At 43.8% G+C, this 9,032-nt stretch overlaps 1 pseudogene; it reads right to left on the reverse strand.

The window, feature by feature from the left end:
• Positions 1–329: 329 nt before the first annotated feature.
• Positions 330–3,075, reverse strand: LOC126058218 (cysteine desulfurase, mitochondrial-like; annotated as a pseudogene).
• Between the last annotated feature and the right edge of the window lie 5,957 nt (positions 3,076–9,032).

Here is a 9,032-nt window from a genome sequence, read left to right on the forward strand (position 1 = left end):
CTGGCTCTCTCCCCACCAAGTACACAGACATGACCAGCAGCAGTATCATACCAAATGTCCCTAATACTTCACAATTAGAATGCCCCCCCACTGTAAGATCAAAGGAAGACTTTTGGAGAGAAATGGGAGAATATTTCCCACCAAAGGAGCTGGGGCTGGGAAAAGGTAGTTTTCTTGTGTGTCTGTCATGGAGGTGGGTGATGCTGAAGTCATCTGGGCTATAGCATTTCTGGTTTGAACATGGAACACCCTCTGGGTGTAACAGGATGCCTGGTGTGCATGGATCAGTGAAGAAGGAGGGTCCGGGCCCACACAAAGTGCCTACTCTTCTAGTGTTGAGTCCACTTGATGCTCTTGATGTCAGTGCCATTCTGCACTATCTCCCAGAGAGGGCTAATTTCTTGAAGACGCTTAACGTGCTGGAGGCAGTTCTCCAGTGTGTAGTCCACTTCTTCCTCTGTAGTGAAGTGGCCAGTGCCAAACCTGATGGGAGAATGAGCTAAATCCTTGTCAGTGCCATTTGCTCTAAGGACATAAGAGGGCTCCAGGGAGGGAGGCAGAGGTGCAAGCACTCCCTGAGGATAAGGTGACATCCTTGAGTCCCATCAGCAGACTTTACCCTTTCACATATGCAGAAGAGAGTTGATACAGCCTGGATTATGATGCTCAGGGTCGCCATTCATCACCACATCTGGAAGGCTCTTCATTATCTTCTGTTGTCATTTGTTCTGATAACTTTGAGATCTGCTTGTGGCCATACTCCATCTCTTGCTATGCCACTTCACACTAAGCCTCCAGCCCCACCACCAAGGGTATGGGTACTGTCCGAGACCACATACCCCTTCCTGTCCCCCTACACTCTGCAGGGCCTCCACACGCACACCAGGCTGGTGGTGAATGTAGATAGCACCAAGCCCTTTTGGACCACAGATTTTGTGACCACTGTTGAAACTCTGGTGGCTTAGTGGTTAAGAGCTACAGCTGCTAACCAAAAGGTCAGCAGTTTGAATCCACCAGGCGCTCCTTGGAAACTGTATGAAGCAGTTCTACTCTGTCCTATGGGGTCGCTATGAGTTGGAATCGACTTGATGGCAATGGGTTTTGTTTTGTTTTGATGCTCGTGAGATCAATTTTCATGTTGTTGATATCAAATGGGATTTTTTCCAACGGCCTTGGCTGCATCTGTGTGGATATATACCTTTCTGGAACTGCAAATCCACCCTATTTCTGAAATGGGCTTCTTCACTCCCATCTTAGTTCACAGTCATGACTGAGCCTTTAATTCCTTTAGGTTGATGGTCCCACCCTTCTGCACTGGAAAGTAGGTGACCTGAAAGCCCTCAGCTCCCAGTGAATGGCAGGAAACCAAGATACATTTGTGTTCAGTCTGGGTGGTGATCAAGTGCTTTTTCTGTGACTTATAGAACCTAGCCACCCCCTTAATTGCTGTGTTATTGGATTCAGTAGCATCGCTAGTGAAAATGAACTCAAGAGGGTCAGCCCCAATCAGATATGCTACTTGCTGGTGAGAATGTTCCAGGACTGCCTCCCTTTCCCAGCTGTAAGCATGTGTCTGCGAGTGTGGGCTCCCACAGTAGTTGACTAGGTAAGGGATCATGACATCAAGTACCTCAGGGCCCAGAGGAGTTGTAGCTTGCATACTCATATAGAGAGTTTGCAGCACGGACTCCATCCCTGGAGTAAGGACTATATCTGAGGGAACAGCTGACTGAAGAGTGTGATCTACAGCTTGCAAGCGTAGCCCCCGAATGGGCACCCCAGACTTCCACGCAGGAGCCACCGTCAAGGCAGAGGCCACCTGCCTCCAGGTGACTCAGCAACATGGTCCAGATGGCAGAGTCCCCCACCCTAAGAGTGAAACTCAACTGATTTTTGTGTGTTGATCTAGTACCCTGCAATGTTACTAAATTCCTCTATTACTTCCAGCAGTTTTCTTCTGGAATGTTTAGGGTTTTCTGTGTATAGGATCATGTCATCTGCAGATAGGGATAGTTTTACTTCTTCCTTTCTGATTTGGATACCTTTTATTTCTTTTTCTTGTCTGATTGCTGTTACTAGCACTTCCTGAAAAATGTTGAATAAGACTGGTGATAATGGGCATTCTTGTCTCATTCCCAATCTCAAAGGGAAGGCTCTCAGCCTTTCTCTGTTGAGTATACTGTTGGCTGCTGATTTTGCATGTATGCCCTTAATTATGTTGAGAAATTTCCCTCCTATTCCAATTTTGCTGAGAGTTTTTATTGGGAAAGGGTCTTGAATTTTTCAAATTTCTTTTCTGCATCGATTGATATGATCACGTGTTTCTTTTCCTTTGTTTTACTTATGTAGGAGATTACATTGATTGATTTGCTAATACTAAGCCACCCTTGTAATCCTTATAATCATAAGTTTTTATATATCGTATTTTTATTATCATTTAGTTCAAAGTGTTTTCTAATTTCCATTGTGACTTTTTCTTTGACTTATGGGTTATTTAGAAGTGTATTTCCAAACATTTGACAATTTTCCAGTTACCATTTTGTTATTGATCTTGATTGTTGTTGATTTATGGCCTGGCATATGATCTATTTTGATGGATTTTCCCTTTACACATGAAACTAATGTTCTAAATATTTTCAAGTTACTAGGTGAAGTGTTCTGCATATTGTCATGTAAGTAAAGTTTGTTAATCTTGTTCAAATTATCTATAGCTCTTCTAATTTTTTAACTATGAGCATGGATTTGTCTTTTTAGTTTTGTCAGTTTTTTACTTTATATGTTTTGAGGCTATCCCTGTTGTTGTTGTTAGGTTTTATTGAGTCGGTTCTGACTCATAATGACCCTGTGTACAATGGAACAAAACACTGCCTGGTCTTGTGCCATCCTCACAGGCATTGCTGTCTTGAGCCCATTATTGCAGCCATTGTGTCAATTCATCTTGTCGAGGGTCTTCCTGTCTTTCACTGACCCTCTACTTTACCTAGCATGATGTTCCTTCTCCAGGGGCTGGTCCTTTCTGATAACATTTCCAAAGTACATGTGATGAAGTCTGGCCATTCTACTTCTAAGGAGCATTCTGGCTGTACTTCTTCCAAAACACATTTGTTCGTTCTTCTGGCATTCCGTGGTATATTCAATATTCTTTGTCAATACCATAATTAAAAGGCATCGATTCTTCTTCAGCCTTCCTCATTCATTGTCCAGCTTCACATACGTATGAGGTGATGGAAGATACCATGGCTTGGGTCAGTTGCACCTTAGTCTTCAAAGTGACATCTTTGCTTTTTAACACTTTAAAGAGGGCTCTTGCAGCAGATTTGCCCGATGCAATATGTTGTTTGATTTCTTGACTGCTGCTTCCATAGGCATTGATTGTAGATCCAAGTACAATGAAGTCCTTGATGACTTCAATCTTTTCTCCATTTATTGTGATGTTGCTTATTGGTCCAGTTGTGAGAATTTTTGTTTTCTTTATGTTGAGGTGTAATCCATACTGAAGGCTTTAGGCTATTCCTAGATATTTCAGTTTTGTCCATTATAATTTCTTCTCTGAACCTTGCGTTACTTAAACCAAACAAACAAAAAAAGCCAACAAACAAACCCCAAATCATAGCCATTGAGTTGACTCTGACCCATGGCAACCGCATGTATATTAGAGTAACGGTACTCGACAGGGTTTTCTTGGCTGTAATCTTTGTGGAAGCAATTTGCCAGGCCTTTCTTCCTCAGCACTGCTGTGTGAGTTCCAACCACCAACCTTTAGGTTACTTGTCGAGCACAAATTGTTTGCACCACCAAGGGTTCTTATGAGTTACTTAGAAGCGTGTTATTTGCATTTTTATTGTTAAAGGTTTTTAGCAAGGGAGTGAGGCAATAAAATTAATTTCTTAAAAAAATGTGATTGACAATGAAGGTAGATTTTCATCTGCCATGCCCCTCTGATGTCTGTCTCTCAACCTCCTCCTTCACAGTTATAAAAATAAACTGAAGACTTACCAGTTAAGCCAATCACTGATACACTGACTACTCCCACTGCTTTGGTTCTATGAAAAATTAAGCTAAATCCTCATAGCATGTTGGGTTACCATTCATGTTGTTCATTTCTGTCTGTCTCTCTCAAACACTGCATTGGGTGGCTTGGATTCTGTTGGCTCTGACTGGTTTTTGAATACCAGCGTCTGACTTTAATCTCTGCGAGTTGTTTGTATCTAATATATTAGAGATAATCTGATGGCAAAGATAAAATGTTCTTATCTCAAAGTGAATCATAGGACACAATCCACTTTAGCAAGTGTAAGCATTTCATGCTGATTGCCAGCTTCCAGTTTTCTGAGATCTTTAAAATGTGAATACTTTTTATAAGTGAATGTTTGTAACCTTCGTTCTAGATGGTTTCTTAAACAAAATAAGGAAACAATTTTCTTGCTTGGTGGGCATTCTGCTGTTTTTAAATCTATCTGTAATCCAGAGTATACACTTAATGTAAAACTCTGAATTTGATTTATATTCAATAGCTTCAGAGAAATTATCATACAGTTTTGGTGGTCGGCAGAGGAATTATTGGAATAAAAATATCACAGCTTCTGTGCTGCGTGCAGACACTTACTGAGTGTGATGAAGGACTTATGCTCTAGCCGAGCACACATTCTGAGCAATTACGCCAAGTGCCAAGACCATTAAGGCTCAGATGCCAAGTGCCTGTAGGGAGGGTTCTGTTACAGGATTCAGCAACCAGCCCCTGGCTTACTTGCCAGAGAGTGACACTCCAGGCTTCCTGATAATGATGCCAGCCTGGCTGAGACTCAGCAGCTCCAGACCCTCTCCCCAGTACTGCCTACGTCCTTACCCTTGCCTATCTGCCCTTCTGCCTGCCACTGAGTGCACCATTGGGGACCCCAGCTGACACGTTGCACCCCCCCTTTGCTGTGTCTCCGCCTCGCTCCTCCAGCTTGGCAGTTTGAAAGGAGAGGTTGCCACTTCCTGTTTCACTTCAGGGGCCTCCATTCAGAGACTTGGGGCATATCCTGGCACTCAAGGAAACTGGGTGTTGGGTTGGGATAGGGAGACCCACTCAGCAGGTTATGAACATCCAGGTACTCCTGTCCAGTACCCGCCAAAAACCTGGAAGAATACGAGTAGCCTTTACTAACTCCAACATTCTTAAAGGTGAGTTGATATCTAGTTCTGTCATTTCACTATCCTGCCGTGTCCGGCCCCCTCACACCATTCCCCCAACCGAAAAAAAAAAAAAAACGAAACACTAGAGCAGTGGAAAATCTCAACAATTTGACTTTCATCCAGAACCGAGGCTCTTTATTTTTTTAAAACTAAGCATTTGGTCCAAGCTCCTCTGATTTTCTCTGTGGGAACCTGAATCCGCACCCCCTCCCCGGGCTCCCAGAAGGAGCAGATGGGGAACTTGATGAGGCTTGGACGTCCAGGACTTGGACAGGCTGAGAGAACTATTTGCCAGGCTGAATTGTAATTAAAAAGCCGATCCTCCTTCTTTTTTGCACTTATGAACTTATCTGAAGAATCAACAGAGTATGTAATCATGCAGAGAAACAAATCTGTCTGTGTAAATGAGAATCAGCATTTGAAGTTGGGCTTCGCAGCAGTGGTAAGTCATGTGGGCTGGTTAGGGTGACGGCTTAGGCTCTTCCTGGTGGCTTTCCTTGTGCTGTCGTAAATGGTGATGGGCCACCATCAGAGTCCATGCGCAGGCTGAGGCTGGAGAAGGCGGCCGTCCTCTTTCCCCTTCCTGCCTCCGTCTCTGCCTGAGCTCTGCCTGCTATGAATGTTCCTGGACTGCACGATTCTGAAGCAGTTTTTTGGGTCTTGTTAGCGACAACTCCAGGCACCAGATTGTTAACATTTATCTGCTTTCTAATACTTAAAAAACCAACTCCTTGATTCTTGACATTTCCATGTGTGAGTGTTCAAGAAACACTTATGAACAAGCTGTGGTAACTGCCAAATTGAGTGCACCCTTAGAAAGTCGAGAGCAAACAGGCATGGCCACGTGTGGCCTGTGGGGTTGTTGTCAGAATAACCGTATCTCTTGAAGATGTTCCAAAGGAGATGAGAACTGATTTTTCTCACTTCAGGAGCTCTTCTGTGGGGCCTTGGTAGGATCAGGGTGGAAATGGAAGTGGCGGAGGCAGGACGCGGTTGAGTTGGTGCAGCACCTGTGAGGAAAGAAGAGCAAGCTCTCTGTGTCCTGAAGATGAGAGACTTAAAGAGATCTAACCAAAGCCAGGCTGTGTGCATACTTCTGGGGGACGAGGGGAAGAAGTCACTTGTATGGACTCCCTTCCAGGTGGCAATGACTTATGCTGCTGTTTGGGACCATTTCCCCCATAGTCAGCTGCAACTCCAGCTCTGAATTCTACCATGAAGGCAGGCAGGCATGAAAAGTGCCAATTGCTTGGGAAGGTGGACTCTGGAGAAGGGATAGAAAAGGTCTTCCCAGCACAAGACTGGGAGTCCCTGGGAGATACAAACTGTTAACACCCTCGGCTGCTAACCAAAGGGGCCACCCAGAGGCACCTCAGAAGAAAGTCCTGGTGATTTGCTTCCAAAAAAACAGCCATTGAAAACCCTATGGAGCACAGTTCTACTCTGACACATATGGAGTTGCCATGAGTCAGAGTCAAGGGCAACTGGTATACAAGACCGGAGCTTTACCTTCCGAAATGGAGTTGCCTTGGCTGGAGATGAGACCTGGTTACCTTCAGTCAGGCCCAACCCTGAGCCACCACTGCACAAGAACAACCACAGCTGGGATTTTGCATGCCAGCCATAACACTCCCTTAGTTGCTTCTAGGTGGCCTGGATGGACGCGCAGATCCTATCTGTTCACAGTCATTTGTGTGATTTCGTTTTGTTACAGTTCATCACACTTGTCTCTGTCTCCTTCACATTCACACACAATGAAATTAAGTAACCCACTTTAGTGAAGCAATTATATTTTAACTCTATTATGTGCAATTATCCACTCATTAAATTTTAAAAAAAAAAATTTTTTTAATCGCCTCAGCTGGAGCGCCCTGATGTTGGTATCTCACCCACTGCCTCTGGGGAGGGCTGGGGGCACTGGACTCTGACACTAACCCTCCTGCTGCCCTTGCTGCTGTGCCACAAGTGGCTTCGTGTTGCCATAGGGCAGGGACAGTTGCCATTCCTGGCCCACCCAGCGGAGCTCTTGATCGCTGTGTCGGTGGCCTAGCGCTTTCTCATCTGCTTTGCTGTGCATGCAGGGTTGTTTATCTGAGCCCCAGATCCCCAGGTAATCTAGCTTGGAAGGCCAGAAAAACAAACCTGGATAATCATAGCCAGGTTCTGTGGTCTGACTTTAAAATTTTTCTTCGGTCATCGAGGCTTTAGGTACCTGGGGGCAGAGGTAGGAGGCAGAGACCCCTGATACACTCCTTTTACCTTTGCAGTTAACTCCAGTGGTAACTTAAAAAAACAAAGTTTTAATTATATGATATCTGCTTCATTCAAAATAACACGTCACTTATAACACGTCACACCACAAAGCATGATAAAATAGTCACCGATGGACTCAACACCCAACTTACTGTCTAGACTCGTCCACCTCACGCGTATACACCCCGTCCCCTGTCCCCTGTCTTCTCTCAGACAGAGCATGGCTGCTCTTCTGTCCTTACCTTCCACTTGGTGTTTTAAAGGTTGTGTCACATAGGTGTGGATCCCCATTCATTATTCCTTAATTTTGCATGTTTTGAGCTTTGTTAAAGCGGTATCATTCTGTACGTAGTTGTCTTAGGATGTGTTCTCTCGAGAAGCAAAACCAGTAAAATGTATAAATATGTATAGAGAAAGATATATATCAAGGAAATGGCTCATGTGGTTGTAGAGGCTGGGAAGTCCCAAGTCCATGGGTCAGATAGGAGGCTTCATTGGGCTCACAGCCTGCAGAAACTGACAAATCTCAAGATTGGCTGGCAAGACGGTAGGTAAGTTGCTAGCTCAAGCCCCAAGAACCAGAGGTCAGATGAACAGGAGCCAGGTGCATGATCCAGAGTGAGAAAAAGCCCTTGAGCCTTGCCAGAAAGTCCACCTGTATTGGATGAACCCCACGCCCCCAAGGAAACTCCCTTTCAACTGATTGGCCACTCAGCAGATCCCATCAAGAAGGTGGTCACATTATATCAGATCTCATCATGGAGGTGATCACATCATTCCGACTGCTAAACTACATCATAACTTCCAAACCACTGAGAATATGGCACAGCCAAGTTGACACACAACCTTAATGATCACTGTAGCCTTCTAGAATGTACTTTTCTCCAGTTAGTGTAATGTTAAAGATTCATCTTTGCAACTGTGTAGAGTTATAATTCATTCTTCTTCACTGCTGTATAATATCAGTTTGTATGATGAGTTATTTATCCGTTCTCCTGTCAAATGAAATCTTGGGCTTTCTAGGTTTTTTTTGTTTTGTTTTTTGTTTTACATTATGAATAATGCCTCCATGAACATTCCTGTGTGCATATACAAGTGCAAACGCATGAGAAGTTTTCTACCCTGCAGTGGAACCTCTGGACTGTAGAGTATAGAATGGTCAGGATTAAGAGAGTACTGGGTTATTTTCCAAAGTGGTGAAACTAACTCACACTCCCTCTAGTCAGGCAGTATCTTTTATAATTTTCCAGATACCCACAAGTGTTCTATGTCCAGTGTGACATAATGGTTAAAAGCATTACTTAGGTATAAATTCCAACTCTGTTCTCTGTAGGTTGTGGGACCTTGGAAAATTTAATTGCTCTTCAAAAGCCTCAGTTTTCTAATTAGTAAAAGTAAGGCATAGGTTTATTGTGAGAATTAAAATAATCTATGCAAATCCTTAGCACAGTGTGTGGCATATAACAGTACCTAGTAGCTTTTTTTTTTAGTAGCTATCAGCAATTACTATTAGATGCTAAACCTATATCTGAGAGTGAGGGGAAATACTTGAATACAGTGCCTAATAGCTAGTGCTCACATTGGAGACCTGCTTGCATTAC

The sequence above is a fragment of the Elephas maximus genome, chromosome 14, assembly GCF_024166365.1.
Source record: "Elephas maximus indicus isolate mEleMax1 chromosome 14, mEleMax1 primary haplotype, whole genome shotgun sequence".
NCBI lineage: Eukaryota > Metazoa > Chordata > Mammalia > Proboscidea > Elephantidae > Elephas > Elephas maximus.